Source organism: Schistocerca serialis, chromosome 3 (genome assembly GCF_023864345.2).
Source record: "Schistocerca serialis cubense isolate TAMUIC-IGC-003099 chromosome 3, iqSchSeri2.2, whole genome shotgun sequence".
NCBI lineage: Eukaryota > Metazoa > Arthropoda > Insecta > Orthoptera > Acrididae > Schistocerca > Schistocerca serialis.
In genome coordinates this window covers 901,657,100-901,684,560 of record NC_064640.1, presented here as the reverse complement: position 1 = coordinate 901,684,560, position 27,461 = coordinate 901,657,100, and positions in this window count along the sequence as shown.

Below are 27,461 nucleotides of genomic sequence, written 5' to 3'. Positions count from 1 at the left end.
ATTGTGAACTGCCATGCCAGATAGACAAATGTGTAAATTCATTATCAGAACACTTAACAGGTATTGCTAACAGGAGTGTCTACATCCATCTCAAACCTTAGAGGAATTCTTGCCTCTGTGAGTAAAAAGTTCAAATGATTGCATTTGGAATTAATTATCTTTAAAGACATATTTTGCTCACTAACTGGGAGTTTTTGTTAGGTCAATACATGCCTAAGATGTCATTTTTCATGAGCAACACTGTGTTGATCACTAACTGCGTGAACAAAGAACAGCTCTCAAGCATACTAAACATCAATGACCCACTGCCTACTGCAATAATGAAGGTTTCTTTATGGACCACATTTTCATCACTTGGGAGAAGCAATCACTACTTTATAGTGGGCTGTAATGATTTCAAGTGTAATATCTCACTTCACCTCGTACAATTTATAACTTTGGCATTCTGCTGTTATTAGTGCATTGCTTAACAAATCAAAGAAGTAAACAACAGTTAGCCAAGATATGGGACCTGTTTTCCTTTCCGTTTTTTATAATACCTGCCACTCTGCTTGTGTCATGTTAATAGAAACTGACAATCATAGCACCCGCAATGGTTCAATTTTCACTTTCACAAAAAGAAAACCAGACTGTCTGTGGGTTCAGTGATCAGCAGGAGGCAAAACCTTGTTAGTGGTCTGGCTGCGAGACTCGAAAGCATTCTAACCCCCGTGCTTACATCAGCGGGTTTTGAGAGAACTGTCGGGAGGTGGCAGTGTTCTGCTTGGCAGGTCCTGAAACATACAAAGTGTGGCAAAAATTATTATTGGGACAGTAATGCATTAAGTCACCAGAAACTGCTGTCAGGTAGAACCACTGTACTGAATGACAACCAAAAGCATTTCTATAAGTATTGCATATGAGTGCAGCTTATGGACACGAGTTCAGAATCCCTTTCTTATGTGCAGGAATTTACACTAGATTATAGCGCAACAGCTGTAGGGACCTGGATTAAGTTTGTTCATTGTGGATGTTTATTCAGTGTAAATACAGAAAATTGCAACACTCTCATTTCATTCTTTTCAACAGAACAACCAAAGGAAATAGAAAATCTAGCTGAAGAAATTAATAAATTACACCACAATATTCAATTCACTTCACTGTAGAAATGAAACACCAGATGACATTAACAAAGCCTTATATAGAAATGCTACAATTACCAGTGTTGCCATACATAACCCTCCTTGCTATCCAGATCAATATAAAAAAGCGTTCTTCAAAAGAATGTTTAATCACATGCTTAAAGACCCAATGGATACAAGTGAAAGATAAAAAGAAACAAAAATTGTAAAATCAGCTGCCTCCAGTATGAATACAATCCTGCTGTAATACATAAATTAAACCAACCAATTTCTGGACAACCACCCCCAAACAGGAAGACCATTTTTGTAATAAGCTGACCTTCCTTATGGAAGATTTCATACCAAATTGCCAACCTCTTCAAGTTGTATTGTAAACGTGTTGCGCTTGGGGCACACGATACTCATTAAAGCCTGTATTATGGTAAGTTAACGGGCTTCACCTTACGAGAAAGGATATTTGTATAGATATTGACCGCGTGTACCTGAATGGAGGCAAATCAGACTTACACCCACTCTGTAATAACAATGATACGTCAAGCAAGTTCGAAATGCAACTACACATCAGAACGGACAAAAAGCAACACAGAAGATGCTACCAATTTGTTAATAATACAGTCGCCAGCCTAATTAGGCATTAACTGAATTTCTTTCCTGTACAAGTTGATGTACATTCATGCAAAACAACACGTAGTAACACTGCATAATATAGTGAATTTTAGAACCAGAAAAATCTATTGAACTGATAATTTCACTTTCTGTACTTATATGGATAATCCATGTATACATAACACTACACTATAATGTTTACTACAAAATTTCGTACTGTCTATTGATCTGATAAAAATCGGGCATAGGTTACCCTAGAAATAGCAATTTCGAGCCACAAACAAAATGTCAATTTAATAAAGATAAAACACTGATAAATTTTTGCTGGTCAAATCAATTTAGAACACTTCAGAATTCAAATGAATAAAAAAAAAAGAAAAGGGGTGGGGGGGGGGGGCCTTGAAACTGTTATGATCACTGTATTAAAAAAAATTAATTACTGACACCATTATGCGCTCAAGATTTCCAATATATGAGTTACTACTCTTTTTATCTTATTTCCTACTCATTTAAATACCTTTAATATTGATTTAGTAATGAAGTTTAATTATTTTGAGACAGATATAAAGTTATCTTCCAACTTTGTCAGACCTTCGTTATTCATTTACTGGTTCATTAACAAAACAATTCTTTAAACACCATTCTAACATAGTTAGGTCTGCAGGTAATTATTATTAACACAAACTTTAATTTTTCATCTCGGGACACTCGGATTGCACAACATTTGGAAAGGACCCTGTCTAGGTTAGTTGTGAGGATAATTAAATGATAGGAAAGTTGTGGTAAAATTTAAGTTGTTATGGAACAAAAGTAACACTGGTCCATACCAATACAGTACTAAAAGTTTCAACCTGTTTGTATCGATGCGGCGGTTGGCGGGCGGCGAGGCACAGAGCACACATACAACCACAGCTATGGATCTTGATGTATCGGCACTTTATTTCTTCATAGCCTATGGAATTTTGCCATGCTGTATAGGCGTTGGAACGGCATACCCGAGGCTCAATGAAACTACGTCTTCCAGGAGAGCCTCCTCGCTCCAGAACGTGTTGCTTAGACCAATGCCAAACTCCAGCTACTACTGCTGAGCCCGTTATGCCGTACAGTGGCCGCGTGCATTTTCCCGCGCTTGCCTGCCATCCACCTTTTACCGCTCCCTTACAGACAGGGTATTCACCCGACGTTTTGCATTCTACATATCCTAATACATTGCCTACGAATGGACCAGATGCACAATTACAATTTTAACATCTTACAACAGTCTCAACATTTGTTACACTTCAATTCTATTACAATATTGCTTGAAATTTGACATATACATTAATATTCACATTGAAAATTGTTTACAGTTTTCTTAACACAATGGCATGAAACAAGAAAACAAATGAAATCAGAACATAAACTTGAGTAATTGAACGAAAAATCAGATGGAAAATATATTATTTATATGTACAATAGTACAACGTCGTTGTTGTTGTTGTTACAGTATGACATAAAAATAAGATTCTTCACAACCAACAAAATACAGAATAATATCATCCACAGTACTGAAAGCACTAAGAAAGAATATCAAAAGTCAGGTATGTCCAAACTTCTTCAATTAACAAACTGGTAGAAGCACAGGGATGCACTCTGTCTTAACATCCAGAACAAATCCGACTTTGCAGAATCACTTGCTGGGCAAGAATTGTGGCAAACAGTGTAGAAAAGAACCAGGCAAGAAATTTGACTTTCTTGAAGGAACTGAAATATCTTTCAACACAGATACAGCACCAGTCTACCTACTCAATGACAAATCTTGCAATCACAATTATGAAGACTTACTATTTAAAAAAAAACCCCTGCCCCCTCTCAATCTCTCTTTACATCTTACCTACATTGATATCACTATAAAAAAAACTACCAGAAAATAAATCTTGCATGATATATCTAAGCCTTCTTCTCTTGTTTTTAAAAGTAAAGTTCATGTACATATCAAGGGCTACAAATATTGGAACTTCACTCTATTTTTGGGCATTCATCTTCAGTTTTGATTAAAGTATTCACCCACACATTACTTTTATTATATGCAAACAAACACAATAAAATTGTCTGTGAGGAAAGTATGTAAGATCTTCATAACACCCATCAGTTGTACAGTGCATGCTGGCTAAGTTTAGTAATCGATTGTGTGTCTGAAGTAGTGATGGAAGGAATTGACACTGTGAATGCTGCATGCAGGGCTATGTGAGGGTCTTTTCTGAGCAGCACATTGCAAATCATCCCAGATATGCTCAATGTTCAAATCTGGGGAGTTTGGTGGCCACTGGAAGTGTTTAAATTTAGAAGAGTGTTCCAGGAGCCACTTTGTAGCAATTCTGGACATTTCAAGTGTATCATTATCCTGCTGGAATTGCCCAAGTCCATCGGAATCCCCGATGGACAGGATGCTTATGTATGTGTCACCTTTCAGGGTCATACCTAGCCATATCACTCCAACTGCACGCCTCCTACACCATTACAGAGCCTCCACCAGCTTCAACTGTCCCCCTACTGACATGCAGTGTCCATGGATTTAAGAGGATGTCTTCATGCCTGTACGTGTTCATCTGTGCGACACAGTTTGAAATGAGGCTCGTCCAACCACGCAACATGTTTCCAGTCGTCAACAGTCCAATATCGGTGTTGATGGCCCCAGGTGAATCATAAAGCTTTGTGTCGTGCAGTCATCAAGGGTACACAAGTGGACCTTCAGCTACAAAAGTTCATATCGATGATGGTTCACACTCTGACACTTGTTGATGGCCCAACATTTAAAGATTTGCAGAAGGATTGCACTTCTGTCACTTTGAACGACTCTCTTCAGTTGTTGATCCTGTTTTTGCAGGATCTTTTTTCGGATGCAACAATGTCGGAGATCTGATGTTTTACCAGATTCCTGATATTCACTGTATGCTCATACGGGAAAATAACCACTTCATTGTTACCTTGGATATGCTTAGTCCCATTGCTCGTACGCCCACTATACCACCACATTCAAATTCATGTAAATCTTGATAAGATGCCATTGTAGCAGCACTAACCAATCTAACATCTGTGCCAGACACTTGTTTTCTTATATAGGCATTGCCGACTGCAGTGCCATATTCGGTATGTTTACATATCTCTGCATTTGAATATGCATGATTGTGCCAGTTTTGTTGGCAATTCACAGTATGTACATATCCTGTGAGAAGATAATGATATATTACCAACTGCCGGCACAACCAATCCACATACTGTGATGGAAGAGGTACATGATAGTGAATGTGTTGTGTGGTTGATGGTATTCTGGGACCATTTTTTCCTCAGAAACAAAACCGTTACTTTGATATGCTCAGGCTGTTACTGTGACTGGCTGACTCCTGAGACACAGTCTTTTTCCAGTAATATGGTGCACTGCCACATTGGGCTCAAACTGTTGCAGACCAGGTGTTACGAAGTATGCTGAATTGGCAGGGGTGGTCCTATTCCCTGATGTTCTAGGCCACCAGGCATTAGAAAGATGGGCTTGTTTCTATCAGCATATACCAAGGACAGAGTCTACCAAGCAGCTGTCAACCACATCAAAAATTTAATGAACAAAATCATTTCTGCCCTTGCCACAGGTGATGCAGACATAATGTGCTGAATGTGGATAGATCCTGATAACAGACTGGAAATGTGTGCACCAGTGGTGGTGGGCGCAATGTTCAAACTGATTAACCTGCATAAAATCTTTGTGACACTACGTCACATAAGCCAAACATGGTGTGAATACCTTAGGTCTAATTAGTTTGGATGCTGTAACTTTTGAGACCCTCTGCCCATTGCAGGTTAAAAACCTTATTGTGCTGTCAGAGCCCTTGCTATGTTCTCAGAAAGAGGCAAAACCACCACACATCTCAAGTCACCTACTGTCCAGTTTATGTGGTATTTGCTCCACTGACAACATGTACATTTTTATGCCTCAGTAGTCTTCTGCAAGGGACCCATTGCATGCAACTTGCCATCACAGTATTTGGCTGAAAACTAGTAGACATGGGTCTGCAGTGATCCCTGTTGTGTTTGAGACTGACTGTCAATGGAAACTTATGACGTTTATCTCTATGACAAACTACGAGTTAGGATCTTAATGTGGCCACTTTTATTATTATGTGGTACAACATTCCTTGTAGACAAGCTGGATAGTCTTCACTGATGCACCAACAAATTGTACAACTTAATTCGTTGGCACATCCAAAGACAATAGCTCTAATCTGTGGTTTCAATCCATTGTACTACACCGATTCCTTATAATCGACTGGCACATACACACCTCTTCAATGATGTGGCTTATGTCAGCAGTGAAGGCTCAGATAACTGGCAGGTATCAGTTCCACTCCATCTACAGCACTTCAAAGGGACCTCTGTGCTCTTTTACGATGGCGACTAATATGTTGTCTGGCGACCTTATAAGGATGTTTACACAATTTTTAAAGTACACTCTAAGGAAAGAAGAAAGTTGCACCACACAGGAATTATCCAAAGGGTTGAAACGAGTAGATGTGATGTTCATGTGCAGAGAAACAAATGATTACAATTTCAGAACACTTGGATGAGTTATTCAACAGGAAGAGCATCACAAACTGAGGGAGTCATTAATGCATTGGCAACCTGCAGCCCATAAGCAAGCAGTAATTCGGTTTGATATTGGTTGATACAGTTGTTGGATGTACTCCTGGGGGATATCATGCCAAATTCTGTCTAAATTGTGGACTGGAGCACTGAAATCCCAATATGTTTGGAGGGCCCTACCCATAGCACTCCATTCTCAATTGGGCATGCCAGGTCTTGGAAAGCATAAAGACGAGCAGTAGAAGCTCTTCTCATATGCAGGTAGGCATATCTGACTGAAATGTTATCTCAATGTCGTCTGCAATGACGGGCAATAAAACGGGGTGTAGCACATTGTTGACATAACACTGTGGATGAGAACTGAAGGGATCTTGCTACGAAACTAATGGCACCCCAGATGATTGCTCTTGATTATCGGGTCATCTCCAGGCACGTCTTCTGCCTGGAATCTCAATGATGGGAGTCGATTGAACTGAGACCAATGGCCAGCAAAGACATGTCTGGAGATGCTTTGGACTGCAGTGTGATACCAACCTGACTACTGCCTGATAACCAGGAGTGATTGACTGGGATTCCATTTGTATTTTGCAGAAGGACCTCTTTTTGGTTTTCATCTGTGGCTTTCTTACAGCATACAACAATGTCCTAAGTACCATTATGTTGCCTTTCATAGCAAGCCATCCTTGTGAGGAGTGGCGCCTTATATTGCCCCGGTGTATCGGGAGAGTGACTCACGCCTGTACAGTGACAGACGGTCTCAAACAGTTCAGTCGAGTACGTAGTTCTAATTTTCACCCACCAGAGTCAGGTAGTGCACAGACTTTCAAGAAACAGGTCAAGAGAATGTTTTTGGGAATTTTTCTGTTTATTTCTTGATGGCTCTTTTGTTTGTTTATTTTTGTACTGTTTTGTATAAGCTTATAGCAATGTGAATGAGGTCTATAGTAAATATGTAGATCACTGTTCTGCTGATGTACACTGTACAGTGGGGAGTTTAGCATCATAATATGTTAAGTAAGTTAATGCTGAAAGGAAAGCCAATTCGAGTGCAAATGAAAATGGTTCATACTTTGTTAATAATGTAAAGTATCACAATGTTTAGTATTTATTTTGTGAAAGTCATGAAAAGCGTGGACTAATGTGGGAGAATAATGTTTTTCTATTGGCCTTAAAGAAAACTGACCAATCAGAAAGTAACATAGTATTCTTTGTGCATCTTTTATCTTGGATATATAGAATGCTGACAGCAGTGTAAGGATTCAGAGCCCTGCCTTTAAATGGTATGGTCACATGTAGTATGAGATGCAAAGGAAGTTACAGTTTGCCAGTTTTTAAATGTGTAGCACAACTAAAAGTGTAGGCATATATATTCTGGTGTGTTTTTTAGAAAGTTCAGTTTTCTAAGTAACTTTGCATATGAGAAAACACAGTAATTCCACGTGGCAGATTGGTGAGTAAAATCATGAGTGCATTGCACACTGATAATCTTAAATGGAAATGCTTGCCATACTATTAAGAACAATCTATGCTTAGTAGCTCTTCAGGTTTCGGGAAATACGTCAACATAAACTTGCTAACATAAATGAAAGGATCTGTGCATGACAGTGTTAAGATTAGCACGGGCTTGGCAGTGAACGTCTACATTATCAGTGTTCATAATTTACAAAAGTTTTTCCAGTATTTCATTCAAAATTACGATTTTTTCCTGATGCGAGTTGCAGTACATTAGGTCTCTGCTCGGATTTCCTGCCGGCAAACTGCTGCAACCAGTTGACAGGTAGGTGCTGGTACAAAGGATCTGCGCCACCAAACTTGGCTTACATTTCAGCAATATAATGCCAACATGTGCATGGTAAGAATTTCTAGAGCTTCTTTCATGCTTTCCAAACTCTACCTTGGCCAGCAAGGTCACTGAATTTCCTTCCAACTGAGAATGTTTGGAGCATTATGGGCTGGAGTCTCCAACTAGCTTGGGATTTTCACAATATACTACACCAACTGGACAGAATTTGCCACAATATCCCTCAGGAGAACTCTGTCAATCAATACCAAGCTGAATAATTGCTTGCATAAAAGCTGGAGGTGGAACAATGTGTTATTGACTTGCTCAATTTGTGAAGCTCTTTCTGTGGAATAAATAATCCAGTTTTTCTGAGAACGTAATGATTTGTTTGTTGGTACTTGTACATCACTCCTACTGGTTTCCATCCCATTCAGAAAATTCCTTTGTAGAGCCTCTTTTATGTCTTAGAGTGTACAAAATGCATCTGGACATTTGATGAACTGTCTTGGAAAGAAACAAGAGTTATAAACAAAATGCTTTTACCGGCCTTCAGAGTAATCACCATTACCTACAACAGACTTCTGACTTCAGCTGTCAAACTGTAGGAAATGGTCAGCCAACACTTCTTGTGGAATCACTTAAATCACCATGGGCACACAATGCTGGATGTCTGCATCATTCCCAGAGATGATACCTGATATTATCAGTACTATCCACAGACCTCGCAGCAGTAAGTGATATGGAGTTCATTGTCTTCTCAACACCCCACAGGTAGAAATTCATCATGGATCAAGCCCTTTCCATCAAAAATTGTGATTGATATGTCTTAATCCCAGAGTTTGATAAAAAACTTCTTTTGGGAGGCAGGGAAGATGATGAACACCGTTGCTTGATCTGTGGATTGTACTGGTGGCTCCGCCTCTCATCTATAATAGCGCAGATATCCAACTGTGTGTTTAGTGACTACACAAGAATTGTTTGCAGACAGTTTCCAATAGCTTTACAACAAATGCCAGAAGTGTTTTGTAGCTAATGGGGATTACTTTGTAACTTATGTTCCTTTCATTTTCTGAGACCATTCACCAAACTTTCCAGATACACCTTGTACAAGAAGCAATAGACACATTGTTCTCTTACATATACCATCAAGTAACATGTGTATGAAGATAGGTCACATTTTGTCCAAAGAATGTGCTGCTGAGAACTGGACAGGCATGTAGAACAGGTTGGACATGGGTTAGCTTTGAGGTAACAGTCATTGTTGTCTCCCGGTATTGGCATATTAGTTGGGAGAGAATAGTCCCATGTGAGAAGGCTTGATGAAAGAGCATGTAAAAGGCACATTATAAAATATGTGAGGAGGGGAGGCAAATGACCTAGAGTAGCATCTATCGACCCACTTCACTGAGTGGTCAGCACATCTGACTGCCATGTCACACATTCTCTATGCTCAGGGAGTGGGTGATATGTTGTCCGTATCACTGATTCATCATCGTCAGCATGAAAGTAACCCACCATGGGGTCAACAGAAAAGACCTGCAACTTACCCAGCAAGTGAGTCCTAGGTATCAATGTCCATATGATCACTTCATTCCACCTAGAGCAGTAGAAAGGGAAACGTACCAAAGAGGGAGCAATAGCCAAGTATGCTAAATGTGATGGGCTATAAACAAACAAGGATAGTTTTTCAAAATTGAAAAGCTTTTGTCCAGATTGGTCACCAAAGTCTGAACATTATGGCCTTTGCTCAGAAACATACAGTGATCAGAAGTCCAAAGTAGCAACTGAAATGATATCTTATCAGTGTACATCAGATATGAGGCTCCTCCGAGATTGTTTATGGAGGTTTCTCATTTTCTCCTACATAAAGGGTGAAATGAACTCCACTGACAAAATTCAGGTGGTGATTCAAGGATGTTTTATGAGTATTTTGGTACAATGGACCCTTGGTCTCCTGTGGTTCACTGTGGAGTAATAATGTAATTATGATTTATTTAGTTTGCTACCTTCATTTCTTCTGAAAATACACTGTCCAGACACGTTAATGTGACTACCCGTCAAAACCCTGAATAACCTCTTTTTGCGGTGCACACCATTGCGAGAGATTCAATGAAATCATCATATGGCATTAATGACTGGCAGACCCCATCTGGGCTTGATCAGTTGCCTACTGCAATTCTTTTCGTTTTATGCTGCTTTTGAGACTTGCTTATTGATAACAAGAACAACACAATGCCCACTTTCCAAGGAGACAAAAATCCTGTATCCAACTGGGAATCAAACTGGGGCCCCCCCACGTGGCTGTGAGGTTCTGTTCTAACAGGGGTGTGGAGCCATACTGATTTCATTGCCAATTCAAGCTGTTCTAGGTTTTTCATGTGAGGATCCACGGGGAATACAGCCTGGCAGAGGGGTTCCCACAGATTCTCAATTGGTTTACATCCGATGACTTCAGTGGCTAGGGGCATATGATAAACTCGTCCTGTTGCTGTTTGAACCACACATGTACACTGCAAGCTGTGTTACATTGTACTGCTGGTAAATGTCACTATGCTGAATAAAAACAAACTGTGTGTATGGGTGAACACGGCTCTCGAGGACAGATGGATACATCTGTTGATCCATTGTGCCTCCCACAATAGCATCAACACCCAGGGAATGCCACAGACCCCCTCCCCTAAGTTTAAAACAAGGAACTATAGACCTGTCTCACTTCTCCCAACTTTCTCTGAGGTTTTAGTGATACTAATGAAATATAGAGTCACACATTATCTTAATTGTGGAATGTGATAAACAGTAATCAGCACGGATTTCTAGCTGGGAGAAGTACTGAAACAGCTGTAATGGAATACACAAAAGACATAATTAGTAAATTTGGAGAGGGAAAAAGTGTTGCCGGGATAAATCTAGATCTGTCAAAAGCCTTTGACACTGTTGACCACAGCATACTTTTGGAAAAGCTTGAAGCTATAGGTATCAGAGGACTGGAAAAAAAAAAGTGGCATGAGTCTTATCTGGAAAGAGGATGCCGGTGGTTGAAATTACAGCACCAAAATATTACACTAAGATCAGATCCAAAGAAGTGTATTAGGCCCCTTGCTGTTCCCCATTTACATTAATTTAATTCGGGTGTCAGAGAGAAAAGCTGGAATCGTGTTATTTGCTGATGATACTAGTTTAATTGTTTGTTATATGAAGCAGTCATTGCACAGTACTGTGGACTATCTCCTACAAGATACACAAAAATGGCTCAGTGCAAACAACCTCTAACACTGAATGCAAAAAAAAAACTAATTATGTGCAGTATGGAAGAATAAGTGAACATGACAACCTACATCCCACTATGTAGGGAAACAATCTGAAAGAGTACAGTGTGCAAAATTTCTGGGTATGCACATTGATGAGAAGATAAACTGGAAGGACCATTTGGTGAGCTTAGCACTAAAACTAAATTCAGCATGTTTTTACTTAGAATAATTGCAAGAGTTTGTAGTAATGGCTGTACCAGATTAGTATATTTTGGCTATTTTCAGTCAATTGCGGCCTATGGGACACTATCCTGGGGAAAAACAAATTGTCGTCTAAATGAGATTTTCAAATTACAAAAACGTGCTATTCAGATAATGACCCAGAGCCCACATCAAACACGTTGTAGGTTCCCTTTTTAAAGCATTGAAAATTTTAGCAATTCCATCATTATACATTCTGAAATGTCTGTTGGTGATCCAAAGAAATCAGGACAAAATGAAAACCAGTACCGATTACCATACACGGCAATGTACAGTACTCCCCTTACAAGCTGTAACAAGGACCCAAAGTCAGAAACATGTATGTAATCAAGGCATCAAACTTTTTAATGCACTACCGAAACATATCAAAGAGCTGGAAAATTAGGATAAATTTAAAACTGTTATAAAGAACCACATGCTTGACAAATGTTATTACAGCATAGGTGAATAGCTCTGCGCAACTGTATAAGGATTTAATTTCACGTGACAAATGAAATTTCATCAAAGAATATGCCTGTCCAGTACATAATTCCTTGTGTTATAAAAACAGTTAATTGTTGTATATTGTATTAAACATAAGATAGATTCATATTAATACCACACAAATGTGATCATTGGGATGTTGCTGTGGTCTTCAGTCCTGAGACTGGTTTGATGCTACTCTATCCTGTGCAAGCTTCTTCATCTCCCAGTACCTACTGCTACCTACATCCTTATGAATCTGCTTAGTGTATTCATCTCTTGGTCTCCCTCCATGCTGCCCTCCAATACTAAATTGGTGATCCCTTGATGCCTCAGAACATGTCCTACCAAACGATCCCTTCTTCTAGTCAAGTTGTGCCACAAATTTCTCTTTTCCCCAATCCTATTCAATACATCCTCATTAGTTATGTGATCTACCCATCAAATCTTCAGCATTATTCTGTACTACCACATTTCAAAAGCTTCTATTCTCTTCTTATTCAAACTATTGATCATCCATGTTTCACTTCCATACAGGGCTACACTCCATACAAATACTTTCAGAAACGACTTCCTGACACTTAAATCTATACTCCATGTTAACAAATTTGTCTTCTTCAGAAACACTTTCCTTGCCATTGCCAGTCTACATTTTATATCCCCTCTACTTTGACCACCACTAGTTATTTTGCTCCCGAATAGCAAAACTCCTTTACTACTTTAAGTGTCTCATTTCCTAATCTAATTCCCTCAGCATCACCCAACTTAATTCGACTACATTCCAATATCCTCGTTTTGCTTTTGTTGATGTTCATCTTATATCCTCCTTTCAAGACACTATCTATTCCGTTCAACTGCTCTTCCAGGTCCTTTGCTGTCTCTGACAGAATTACAATGTCATCGGTGAACCTCAAATGTTTTATTTCTTCTCCATGGATTTTAACACCTACTCTGAACTTTTCTTTTGTCTCCTTTACTGATTGCTCAATATACAGATTGAATAACATTGAAGAGAGGCTACAACCCTGTCTAGCTCCCTTCCCAACCACTGCTTCCCTTTCATGTCCCTCGACTCTTATAACTGCCATCTGGTTTCTGTACAAATTGTAAATAGCCTTTCGCTTCCTGTATTTTACCCCTGCCACCTTCAGAATTTGAAAGAGAGTATTCCAGTCAACATTGTCAAAAGCTTTCCCTAAGTCTACAAATGCTAGAAATGTAGGATTGCCTTTCCTTAATCTAGCTTCTAAGATAAGTCATACGGTCAGTATTGCCTCATGTGTTTCAATATTTCTACGGAATCCAAACTGATCTACCCCAAGGTCGGCTTCTACTAGTTTTTCCATTCATCTGTAAAGAATTTGCGTTAGTATTTTGCAGCCATGACTTATTAAAATGATAGTTCGGTAATTTTCACATTTGTCAACACCTGCTATCTTTGGGATTGGAATTATTATATTCTTCTTGAAGTGTGAGGGTATTTCGCCTGTCTCATACATCTTGCTCATGAGATGGTAGAGTTTTGTCAGGACTGGCTCTCCCAAGGCTGTCAGTAGTTCTAATGGAATGTTGTCTACTCCGGGGGTCTTGTTTCAACGCAGGTCTTTCACTGCTCTGTCAAACTCTTGACACAGTATCATATCCCCCATTTCATCTTCATCTACATCCTCTTCCATTTCCGTAATATTGTCCTCAAGTACATCGCCCTTGTATAGACCCTCTATATACTCCTTCCACCTTTCTGCTTTCCCCTCTTTGCTTAGAACTGGGTTTCCATCTGAGCTCTTGATATTCATACAAGTGGTTGTCTTTAATTTTCCTGTAGGCAGTATCTATCTTACCCCTAGTGAGATAAGCCTCTACATCCTTACATTTGTCCTCTAGCCATCCCTGCTTAGTCATTTTGCACTTCCTGTCGATCTCATTTTTGAGATATTTGTATTCCTTTTTGCCTGATCATTTACTGCATTTTTGTATTTTCTCCTTTCATCGATTAGGTTCAATATTTCTTCTGTTACCCAAGGATTTCTACTAGCCCTTGTCTTTTTACCTACTTGATCGTTTGCTGCCTTCACTACTTCATCCCTCAGAGCTACCCATTCTTCTTCTACTGTATTTCTTTCCCCCATTCCTGTCAATTGTTCCCTTATGCTCTCCCTGAAACCCAGTACAACCTCTGGTTTAGTCAGTTTATCCAGGTCCCATCTTCTTAAATTCCCACCTTTTTGAAGTTTCTTCAGTTTTAATCTACAATTCATAACCAATAGATTGTGGTCAGAATCCACGTCTGCCCCTGGAAATGTCTTACAATTTAAAACCTTGTTCCTAAATCTCTGTCTTACTATTATATAATCTATCTGATAGCTTTTAGTATCTCCAGGTTTCTTCCACGGATACAACCATCTTTCATGACTCTAGAACCAAGTGTTAGCTACGATTAAGTTGTGCTCTGTGCAAAATTCTACCAGGCGGCTTCCTCTTTCGTTTCTTCCCTCCAATCCATATTCACCTGTTACGTTTCCTTCTCTCCCTTTTCCTACTACTGAATTCCAGTCAGCCATGACTATTAAATTTTCGTCTCCCTTCACTGTCTGAATAATTTCTTTTATTTCATCATACATTTCTTCAATTTCTTCGTCATTTGCAGAGCTAGTTGGCATATAAACTTGTACTACTGTGGTAGGCGTGGGCTTCGTGTCTATCTTTGCCACAATAATGCGTTCACTATGCTGTTTGTAGTAGCTTACCCCCACTCCTATTGTTTTATTCATTATTAAGCCTACTCCTGCGTTACCCCTATTTGATTTTGTATTTATAACCCTGTATTCGCCTGACCAAAAGTCTTGTTCCTCCTGCCGTCGAACTTCACTAATTCCCTCTATATCTAACTATAACCTATCCATTTCCCTTTTTAAATTTTCTAACCTACCTATTCGATCAAGGGATCTGACATTCCACGCTCCAATCCGTAGAACGTCAGTTTTCTTTCTCCTGATAATGACGACCTCCTGAGTAGTCCCCACCCGGAGATCCGAATGGAGGACTATTTTACCTCCGGAATATTTTACCCACGAGTACGCCATCATCATTCAACCATACAGTAAAGCTGTATGCCCTCGGGAAAAATTACGGCCGTAGTTTCCCCTCACTTTCAGCCGTTCACAGTACCAGCACAGCAAGGCTGTTTTGGTTAGTATTACAAGGCCAGATCAGTCAATCATCCAGACTGTTGCCCCTGAAACTACTGAAAAGGCTGCTGCCCCTCTTCAGGAACCACACGCTTGGCTGGCCTCTCAACAGATACCCCTCCGTTGTGGTTGCACCTACGGTACGGCTATCTGTATCGCTGAGGCATGCAAGCCTCCCCACCGACGGCAAGGTCCATGGTTCATTGGGATGATGATAAATAAAAGTTGTAGCTGTGAGTGGATGAGTGTGTTATGCATTGCAAGGCAAAACACAGACAGCTGAGCACGGTATAGCAAGAGCCAACGCTGCAGCATACTACTGGAACAGAAACCTTTCATCATTTGCCACTATGGAAGTGTTTAGAGTACGTGAGCTAAAGTCCTAAACGAACATAGTGTGGATGTGTAAGCCCTCAGCCTTCGTGCACTAAATTCTTCTCGTATCAGTATCACAGCCTTCGCCATGGGCGTAATCGTGGAATGCAGTAAGGGGTTGGCTGTTCGACCACATGAAATGGCAGCCTGCCCTGAGTTACAAGGGGGCTGCCCGCTTGCTGGCGGAAGTTCACGGCGATCATCAGCTGCACTGTTTTGCTGCTTTACCTACAACTCAGCCTATTGTGGTCGTGACATTTCTTATACCTACTAAATTATGCAACAATGTATTTGTATGATTTCAGCTGCTACACCTGCGACTCTTTGGCATCACGGTAATAGGGTACGGCATTTTTTCGCTTGTTTAAGTCCACAGTTTTATTTTTCGCTATCGATTTGTTGTTGTACCTTAGAACATATTCTGAGGTCAAACAGAATGACCTCAACTACAGCCAGCATGTATTTCGGGAATACAGATCATGCAAAACCCAATTCACTTAATAAGCACAGTGTGAGTGAAATGCGTTTCGGAAATCAGTAAACACCGTTTTCCCCCGTCTGCCTTGATCAGTGGCTTTCAGACTGTCGTTCGAGTCGGGTTGCACGTAATCGATGTTTTCGGAATCCGTGCTGCTTAGCAGGGGGGAGGTCATTCAGTCTGAGATACCTCGTTACGCCTGAGTTGAGATTTATAAATTTTCTGCTTGCACCAAGATTTTGTGCCACCGTGAAGACCAGCCTAGACTTCAGGGCAGCTCTAATGCCACTCTTGATTCCTTGTGGATGGCTTGGAAGTTAATGCTGATAATCTCTGAGAACTGTACAAAGTCGAACGTGTGCATACAAGGTGCGCTGATAAAAAGTAAAACATTTATTAACTGTCGGCTGCTACTTGGATAATCAGCACGTGGTGATTACCGACGCAAAAGGTAACACATAGTTTGACAGTAGGCGTACAAAAAATATCTCGTGACCAAAGACGTAAGCGTAGCTATGGCGATTAGCGCGTTAAAAGTTTACACAAGTACAGATGGAAATTGTGCTCGAATATGTGATACAAATAAAGCAATATACTGAGTTTCTGATGCGAGTTGGGCGTTTTACTGCCCTGTAACTAGCAACACCAATTAAAATAAATCCTCCTCCCTCCCCCCCCCCCCCCCCCATAAGCATAAAAAAGCAAATGTCGGGCTTAGTAGTCTAGCGATAATGAGCGTGCAGGAATAGTAGAAGTCGCGAGTTCGAATCTCGGTGCCTTTCTTTTTTGTATTTTTAAGAGTACTGTGCCATGTTTTTGTCTAAATATACCACTTAATCTTTTATAACTGGAGCTACCATATGCTCTCAACCTAATAATGCTTTTTCTCTTTCTTCGATTCCGCTCCTCAATCGGAAAAAAAACGGAACGCTTGTTTTTCGTCTGTCTGTTGCAGATCCTTTGCTTCAGGAACGGGGAGATGTATCAAGTTGAAATTTTTGTGACATACTGAGGTTGCGTTCCCTTGACGGTGTAAAACATACAGACCTAGAGGGCATTTTCTGTTGACTACACTTATCATAATTGGCAAGAAGCAAGGATTTATGGTACACGTAAAGGAAAAGTCCGAAAACTGATAATCTGTAATTATATCAAACGAAAATTGTTATCGAACATCGAACTTGAAATTACAACATCAGCAGTTATGCGTTCATGTTGGCTGGGTCGCAATACTAAACGTCAAATATTGCGCAAGGAATGGCTGTATTGCGTTTGGGAATTTAGCCGTCACCAGATATCCAGATGCGATTACTGCATGTGCGTAAGTGGTTCAAAGTTGCACGTGAAGCAAAAATACGCAGTCAGCCTCAGTTCAGAACTACTAATTACTTTAGTAATAATACTTAAATATCTTCAACATTTCGCGGCCCTGTCAACAACTGTATAAATATTAATTTTAATTATGAACAGCCTCAGTTGCACCGTTTATCTAGAATTTACCTATGTTTCAGTCGGGATAACCCATCCTTCTTCAGAATAACATTATCTACTGTTTGTCCATAGTGGGCATCGTCAAGTTAAAACTACAAATTCATAAATTATCATCAGATTGTAAAACTTACGGTACCTGGCACTGCCTCGGCCCCCACGCGATGCGGCAGCCACGAGTGCTGTACTGGAACTCCACTATGGACAAACAGTAGAAACTGTTATTCTGCAGAAGGTTGGGTTATCCCGTCTGAAACCTGCGTAAAGTCTAGGTAAGCGGTGCAACTGAGGCTGTTCATTATTAAAATAAAAATAATAATACTGGTCACCTGCTTCCTGCATGACTCTGTCACATTTATACTATTAAAATGAAAACATTCTCGAAAATCTCTTAATCCCTGGGATCGGTATCTTTCCAGGACCAATGTCGATAACATGTGAAAATAATCGAGATTCTCTATTCCCGGAACGTATGAACTGTCTACATACATAATTAAGTTTGTACAACATCCTCACTGAGCGAGTCCATTTTTTCGTTTTTTTGTGTTATGCTATGTACCTTTTTTCCCTTTCGAAAATGTGTCTGAATGGCGCGTAAGATTTGCAATGGATGACTGACATGCAATGATTCAAACCCATTACATTCTTATACCTTATCTTAATAACAATGCTGCAATGAGACTGAAAACTGAAACTTATTATAAGGTTGCCACAACTTTCCCCCAAGTGAAATTCCCTTTTTTCCAGACAAGTTTTAGCATTTTTCCCTGACAAATTTTGAGGTATCAAGTCTAAGTGCAGACCTGAACGTGTGAACAAAAATCTTAAGTACTAACATCAAAATGTGTAATGAACTGCTTTTAGAAGGAGAAAGGAAACCCAATGGTAGATATGTTTCATTAACATCACTGATTTTATTTTCATAAAGCGAAACACATTTGGTGACAAAAATATGCATTTTCTTGGAGTTGCGAGACACATTCCTGAAAGCAGTGAAGGCATTTAAAATAACCTCAGAAAAAAGTAGGCCTCTTGAAAGAAATGTACAAGGTGGGGAAGAGATGTGTCAACCAACACTGTAGGTGACTGCAAATAAAATGTTGCTTCTACTATGTTCGCAATTGTCGGTTATTACCCACTGCGTTATGTCTATGTGATTTTTTCCTTTCATAGTGTACAAACTGCCAGCGATTGTCACAATTTTTTTTCTTATCGTCCATACTTTCAAATATATAAACTACACTACTGGCCATTAAAACTGCTACACCACGAAGATGACGTGCTACAGATGCGAAATTTAACCTACAAGAAGAAGATGCTGTGATATGCAAATGATTAGCTTTTCAAAGGTTGGCGCCGGTGGCGACACCTACAATGTGCTGACATGAGGGAAGTTTCCAACCGATTTCTCATACACAAACACCAGTTGACCGGCGTTGCCTGGTGAAACGTTGTTGTGATGCCTCGTGTAACGAGGAGAAATGCGTACCATCACGTTTCCGACTTTGATAAAGGTCGGATTATAGCGATGACGGTTGCGGTTTATAGTATCGCGACATTGCTGCTCGCGTTGGTCGAGATCCAATGACTGCTAGCAGAATATGGAACGGTGAGTTCAGGAGGATAATACGGAACGCCGTGCTGGATCCCAACAGCCTCATATCACTAGCAGTCGAGATGACAGGGATCTTATCCGCATGGCTGTAACGGATCGTGCAGCCACGTCTCAATCCCTGAGTCAACAGATGGGGACGTTTGCAAGACAACAACCATCTTGACGAACAGTTCGACGACGTTTGCAGCAGCATGCACTATCAGCTCGGAGACCATGGCTGCGGTTACCCTTGACGCTGCACCACAGGCAGTAGCGCCTGCGATGGTGTACTCAACGACCAACCTGGGTACACGAATAGCAAAACGTCATTTTTTTGGATGAATGCAGGTTCTGTTTACAGCATCACGAAAGCGTGTATTCGTCATCGCCATACTGGTGTATCACCCGGCGTGATGGTATGGGGTGCCATTGGTTACACGTCTCCGTCACCTCTTGTTCGCATTGACGGTACTTTGAACAGTAGATGATACATTTCAGATATGTTACGACCCGTGCCTCTACCCTTCATTCGATCCCTGCGAACCTACATTTCAGCAGGATAATGCACGACCGCATGTTACAGGCCTTTCTGGATACAGAAAATGTTCGACTGCTGCCCTGGCCAGCACATTCTCCAGATTTCTCACCAACTGAAAACGTCGGGTCAATGGTGGCCGAGCAACTGGCTCGTCACAATACGCCAGTCACTACTCTTGATGAACTGTGGTATCGTGTTGAAGCTGCATGGGCAGCTGTACCTGCACACGCCATCCAAGCTCTGTTTGACTCAATGCCCAGGCGTATCAAGGCCGTTACTACGGCCAGAGATGGTTGTTCTGGGTACTGATTTCTCAAGATCTATGCAGCCAAATTGCGTGAAAATGTAATGACATGTCAGTTTTAGTATAATATAATTGTCCAATGAATACCCGTGTATCATCTGCATTTCTTCTTGGTTTAGCAATTTTAATGGCCAGTAGTGTACTTTCGAAGTGCCAAAATATACTAGAATAAATAAAATTTGTATCAAACGCCGCACTGTACAATGTACTTGCGGTGAGACAGTCACGATTCCCGAAATACATCGCCTGTGGCCGAGGAGGTGCACCACAGTCCTAGGTCCATGGTAGTACGCCACACACACAGACCAAGTCAGAGAACAGAGCCCGCACGTTAGTGGGAAACTATGGGCTTTGGATTGGCAGACCCGATCCATTAGAGATGGCCTGCAGTTTTGGCCCGTCACGGAAGTTCATTCGTGTGGCCAGCCATTCACGTGTCACAGACACCACGTCGATGAAATGAGACCGCGGTGATCACCCACGCAACAGATAACTTGGGCAAATACTCAGAGTAGTCAGCAACTCACCGTAAGGATGATCGCTCAGGCACATAGAAAAGACGATCACACTCTATAACTAAATTTTTGGCCACAGCCTTTGTCAGAAAATGAAAGTGTAGACACAACTCATGTACACACGACTGCTGTCAACAAGCTCTGAGAATCACATCCAGACAGACGACTCCTCTCATCGGCCCCTGCTGCGCTAGCAGTGACTGCAAGCTGCGGGAAGGGCAGAGGCAGGGATGCGCCGGACGTACACGGCAACGAAGCATGGCATCTCACTGAACGAACAATTTCATGCTACTCAGACAAAAACGAGATTTTTTCCAGAAGTCGTGGCAACCCTGTATTACTTTCTCAATATGTTTTGCCACAAGAAATTCCTATTATTGCAATGAGCCTCATGGCACATTTAAGGGGTGCTGTACCGCCGAAAATGACGGTTTTACTTTTATTTAAATAATGGAAATATTAATGCTTTATTTGGTGTTTACTCTATTCGAATATTCACTATTATAAATAAATATCTGAATATAAGCACGCACTGACATTTCTGAGAATTGCTGCACAAAGTGTTCCACATCATTCCTGATTCATGGAAGGTTGTCTCATCTGAGAACACACATCTCAGAGTTTGCATTTTCTAAGCATCCATACGCAGACTATAGTCTACGACACGACGCCTGTCGCTCAGGTCCGAGTCTCACAGGATGCGGCTGCCGGTGCGCACTGACCAGTTTTCGTCCAAACCTCTGGGCGAGTTCGTTCGTTCGTTTGTTCAGAAGAGGAGGCCGACCGTGTCCCAGCATTGAGGCTCACGTCCTGAAATTTCTCTCAAACGATTTTACAGAAACAATTCTGTACAAAAATTTTGTTCGTTTTATAGCTTTATATGTCAGCTTCACGATGACATGCCAACCATTTTATTAATGGCCAGAGTTATTGTAATATTTGCTTGCAAGGAAGACACCACGCGAAATTCGAAAAAGCATGCAGTGAAAAATTGGGGTCGGTATGATTTTGCGTCTGGTGGATATTACACAAGATGTTACTGTTTATGAAATTTGGCTGACATATTGAATTTTTCTTTATACTTGGTTTGAGGTCTCGAGAAAATTGATCTGACGATCGCGCGCTTTTGCGATCTCACGCGAGGCGGACACAGTGAGATATACACAAGATTTCTCTTATTTTTCGAGATATCGGTAAATGATAGCATGTAATGGGGAAAGTATTTTATTGTATGGTTGTTATGCAAAACTTCATTGCCTACCCTGTTATCCAACTGACTACAGACTTTTTCGATGAAATAACATAATTTTTAAGGGTGTATCGATAACTGGTGAAAGGAAAAATGCCATGGATTTTGAAACAACGTCACTGAAGTCACTAATTTCTTTTTGTACCGTGGATGTACTTTTTCATAGGCTACTGACCATATTTTCCTGAGTTCCCCACTTAATAAACTTAATTGTTTGACAATCCTGTCACAACTGCCTCTACATTTAGTGAGGTGACACTGTGCAAACTCCGCCGCGTTTTAGCAAAAGAACCGAATTTTAACTTGTCAAAATGAGAAGTGTGTAGGGTTTACTCGAAATTCGCCATTCACGACGCTTCACCGAAAGTTACAAAAGGTTAACAAAAATACTAACCACAGCAGAGGTGACAGACCTTTTTGAATGATCGCCCCGTGAGTCGGACGTCAAGACCGTCCCGGTGCCAGTACACAGAATATCGAGTACCAACTACAATAATTGCTACCCAGCTTGCCTCAGGGGATGATAAAACACGATGGTGACACCTTTTCTAGTGGAATCAGATCGTGCATCGAGGACAGAGGAAGGCATACTGATAAGAGAGCTCATAATGCCAAATTCTTTGTACATTTGACTCCATATTGTCACCACAGAAATACAACCACATATCCTCTCAATCCATAAGGTTTCGTGTGTGTGTGTGTGTGTGTGTGTGTGTGTGTGTGTGTGTGTGTGTGTGTGTGTGTGTGTGTGTGAGACATTGTATTTGCTACTAGTGAATGAGTTTCCCAAAATTTGAAATGGTTATGTGGAAGGTGGTATTTAGCAAGTTATGCAGAGTTCTTCGTCTACATCCGAACAGTGGCGATCTCAGCGCTGTTCTTAAGTGAAACATGTCCTCAGTCCTTGCCTGTCACTTCCTGATACAGCTCTTAGCGAACTGCTGATTAACTGGTGCCGCGATTCCAAGACCAATTCCCAGAACGACGTGATCATGGCAGCAGTGTAAGTGCCTGTCGCTAAAGCCAGATCCTCGTAAGGATGCCTTCTCTCCCTGCTGCGCAACGAGCCAGCCGCGGTGGCCGAGAGGTTCTAGGCGCTTCAGTCCGGAACCACGTGGCTGCTACGGTCGCAGGTTTGAATCCTGCCTCGGGTATGGATGTGTGTGATGTCCGTAGGTTAGTTAGGTTTAAGTAGTTCCAAGTTTAGGGGGACTGATAACATTTGAGCTCAAGTCCCATAGTGCTATGAGCCATTTGAACCACTTTTTTTTTCTGCACAACGAAATCACTATAGTATCCTCCCGTTTTCCTGTGAGCGAAGAAGACCCATGATGGCTTGCTGGATAATACATTCATCTTCACATAGCGGACCTACTACTGTGCTCTGGGCGGAACACACCCTTGCTATATTGCAGGTGTGTACATTTATGCTTAATCTTGGGGGCTAAATAGACATTTCTGCTGCAGAAGAGAGAGGGAAAATTGTGAAATCGAAAAGACGTCCTCTCCAGGGTTTGGAATCTTTTCAAACTTTATCGGACGCAATACAGAGCTGCGAGTTCTACCACCCAGTTGGTGTGATTGCACCATAATGGGACGAGGGCTGCTTTGGTTTCAGTAATAGTCGGTTCCATCAGCCAACTTGATGGAGGTTTTGAGAGATTTCTCACATTGAATGATGCCCCTGGAGTCCAATTTCCAACCAACCCGAATAACATATTTTGAAATCTATGTTTTATTCAACTGTAGTTACGTCATTCTACATAAAAAATAGAAGTAATGCAATAAATTCATTGAAGTTATCAGAGGTGAACTTTCGTAAGCGAGCAAATTGTCGTAGAAGTCATCAAAGTAGAATAAGGTTTTTTTTTAATTTATTCTCTGTTTATCCTCTTCGTGGAAGTTAAAAATAGCATTTTTTTGTTCGTTACTAACCACAAACCAACAGGACCTTTTTCAGTCGTTCTGAATTTTTGTATTTGAGATTTTTAATTTGAATTAGCCTACCATTAAACGAGGGAAAAAAAACATTTTCATAGCTTGTTGGGTACTCAGTAAGCAAACAGAGTGGACATAGGAAGAGGAGTAAAGAACAGGGACATGAGAGATGGGATGATTGAGTGGAACAAAGGGAAGAGACTAATGTCACAAGGAAGAGAGAAACAACATTTCAAAATCCGATCAAAGAAGAAGAAAAAAGCTTGTTTTTCAGCTACAGACGAGAGGGCGCTCTTGTAGAAGGTTATGACGAACTCAGACTAAACACCAGCAGTCAGTGGAACCACTGATCCAATTTCCTTAACCTGAGTTCTTAAGGCAAGATAGTTTCAATGTTCGCAAATGTGGTCGAGATGTGCAAATGTATGATAGACTCAGGAACGCTCAGGACCACCCCATCTGGCCTGGCTCCCCGTTCTAGAAACATAGACCTCATGAAATTAGGTGATCACATTCAGCCACAAGATTTTCTGTACAATCCTAGACAACCCACACCTCCTTATACATCGACCTAGCATCCACAAACAAACTTCGTCACCTTTGGAAGATCAACGAAGAACTGGAATGCTTCGACTCTATGGGCTGTAAGTGGACATACGAACAAATACTTGGTAGAGGACTAAAAAAAATCGATGAAGTCAACCTCCTGAGGAAATTGTGGTCAACTTTGACCGTGTCACGACGTGTGCTGGTAACGTATAAGCAACTGAAAAACAAATTGGGCCTGTGCGACAGTCCTGAGTGTGAGTTTTGTGTGAAAGGTATGGCTGCGATGGTCTTTTAAAGGACATACATAGACTCCCCTGTCTCAAGAATATTTGTGATTTTGTACAGTATTATATATAAAGAATATTGTATCTCAGTATAGATTTCACAGAATATTTTAGTTAGTACAGTGCGTCATGAATGCCTTTGTAAATGGCGAACGAATAAATAAAGATATCTGTATCAACTGCTGTGACTCACCTCACGGGTAGTCCAACAGCAACGGCTGGGGGCCAGACGTGGCGTTTTGGCCCGTGCTGGACAGCCCTGAGTCGTCTCTGCCTATGGCGCTCAAGTACTCCTCGTTCTCTTCGCGAACTGCAACACAGGAGCACAAGCAAATAGCATCAGTACGCTGTATGTAGTGGACGTAAGGAAACACTGCTAGAGAGCATATTTTTACAAGGCAAAAGTGCCATTAGGCCGCCTCACAAGACACTACCTGCTGCCTTTGCGGGTCGAACATCGAAAATGAAACACTTGTACATTCGATAAAATTTATATTTTTACATTTCAAAACGGATACAATTATCGAACATGGTTGTAATGACGAAGGTACGAGCACAAGTACATATATACTCAGCAAACACCCTGAGGTGCATGGCAGAGGATACGTCCCACCGTATTAGTTAGAGTGGGAAATATCCCTAATATCTGCGGAAGGAGCACTTGTATAGTGACTGTTTAAATGCATCTGTGCGTGCTTTAGGTACTCTAATCTCGTCTTCACCATCTCTGTGGGAGGGGCACGCAGGCGGTCGTAATATATTTCTGGAGTCATCACTTGAAACCAGTTCTTGAAACTCAGTAAATAGGATTTCTCGGGATAGTTTGATAGGTGTCACGTATAATTTTGGTATCTGTATCGCAGAAGTCTGAGCTGCGGGAGGGCGCAGTGGAGCAGACAGCGTTAAGCTCTGGTAGAGACAGGCAGTCACAGTGCAGCAGTGTTTGAGTATGGATGCAGACATTGTTGTGTTACAATGAGGAAGCAATGGCAATAATATGTTTCTATTTGTACAATCAATACGTGAAGCAGCAAGTGTAATGGAATGTCCAAGGTAGAGATAATAATGACGTTACTTTTCCTTTTACTATAACTGCGTCATCGAACGAAGTTGGTTATTGAAATGAAAGTTGCTAGATTTGCGGGATAGGAAAGAGTATTCTTTGTATGTTAAGAAGTATATTAAATTTAAAATATGCCCTTAGCACCTTTTCACAGTATACAAAAAACAGGAGTGTGGTCATTTATGCGTATATTTCATTTTCTTACCAACCATTGTCTTACAATTCTTTTTAATGGATCATACAACCAGGTGTATTCGATAAACAGTTCTATCTTCAGTCAACGGAGAACTCATTGCACCTTTCTAGTGTCTCTGTGTGCTTTAGTGGCGCGCAAGACAGAGCAGTATTGCAATACGTTATCCAGATTTGCGCAGAACAGAGGTAAGGAGAAAAATTATATTTTTTTTATTTATTCAATCAGGGCCAACTTATGTTATTCAGAGACAGTTTTTGTGATTCATTTTGCAAAACCAATTACTCTAGGTTTCATGTCAAAGTTAATTATTCAGACAGTTTACACTGTTCAAAATTCTTGCGGTCAGATTACTAACGTTTACAATATGAAAGCTCCCCTTTTCATTAGGACAATTAATTGTTATTACAATGCAGCTTTGCCTTCTCGTTGCGACAGTTGATTTATTATTACAGCTCAGAGCTTACAATCAGAAACAGTACGTCAGTTGCTATATTTTTATTCATTCAGGTAACTTTCAAGTTTATGTCTACCTGGAAGAGTCAGCCAGTTCAATTTCTTCAACACCTCTATGACGCTTTCCCACGAACCGAAGAAACCTGTGACCATTCGTGTTGTCCTTCTCTGTGTATGTTCAGTATCATCTGTTACAGGTCCCACACACTTAAGCAATATTCTAGAATAGGTCGTACTAGTAATTTATAAGCAATCTCCTTTGTAGACAGACTGCACTTCCCCAGTATGATACCTGCCTGCCCACGACTGGGTCTCTGTCATCGTTCCATTTCATATCGCCCCAAAGTGTTACACCCAGGCATTTGTATGAATTGGCAGATTCCATCAGTGTCTCACTGTTGTTATAGTCACAGGTTACTACGCTTTTTTCGTTTTGTGGAGAGCGCAGTTTTGCATTTCTGAAGATTTAAAGGAAGTTGATAATCTTCGCACCTCTTTGAAATCTTATCAACATCTGAATATTTATGCACTTGCTCTCAGATAGCACTTCATCATAGATAACTGCATCATGTGCAAAAAGCCTGATTTTACTATTGATATTGTCTGCAACGTCATTAACATACAAAATGAACACCAAGGGTCCCAACACATTTCTCTAGGGCACACCCTAGCTTAATTCTACGTCTGACTATGACATCCAAGATAACATATTGTGTCCTCACTACCAAAAATTCTTAAGCCCAGTCACAAATTTCACTCGATCTCCCCCCCCCCCCCCCAATACGATCAAACTTTTGACAATAAGCGTAGGTGGTACTGAGTCAAATGCTTTTCGCAAATCAAGAAATGCTGCATCTACCTGATTGCATTGATCCAAAGCTTTCAGCATGTTATGTGAGAGTTGGTTTTCACATGATCGATGTTTTCGAAATCCATGCTGGTTTGCATTGAGATGCATCGCGATTTTGGTACGTATTTTGTTTTTCCAAGAAAACGGTCTATTGGCACACAGTCAACACGGTGAAACACAACTAGCTGTTCAACCACAACAAGTGCTGAGCACTACTGCAAGGGACTTTCGTCTAATTCCGTATGTCTAGATTTCCACAAGGCTTTTGACGCCGTACCTCACAAGCGGCTTGCAGTGAGATTGC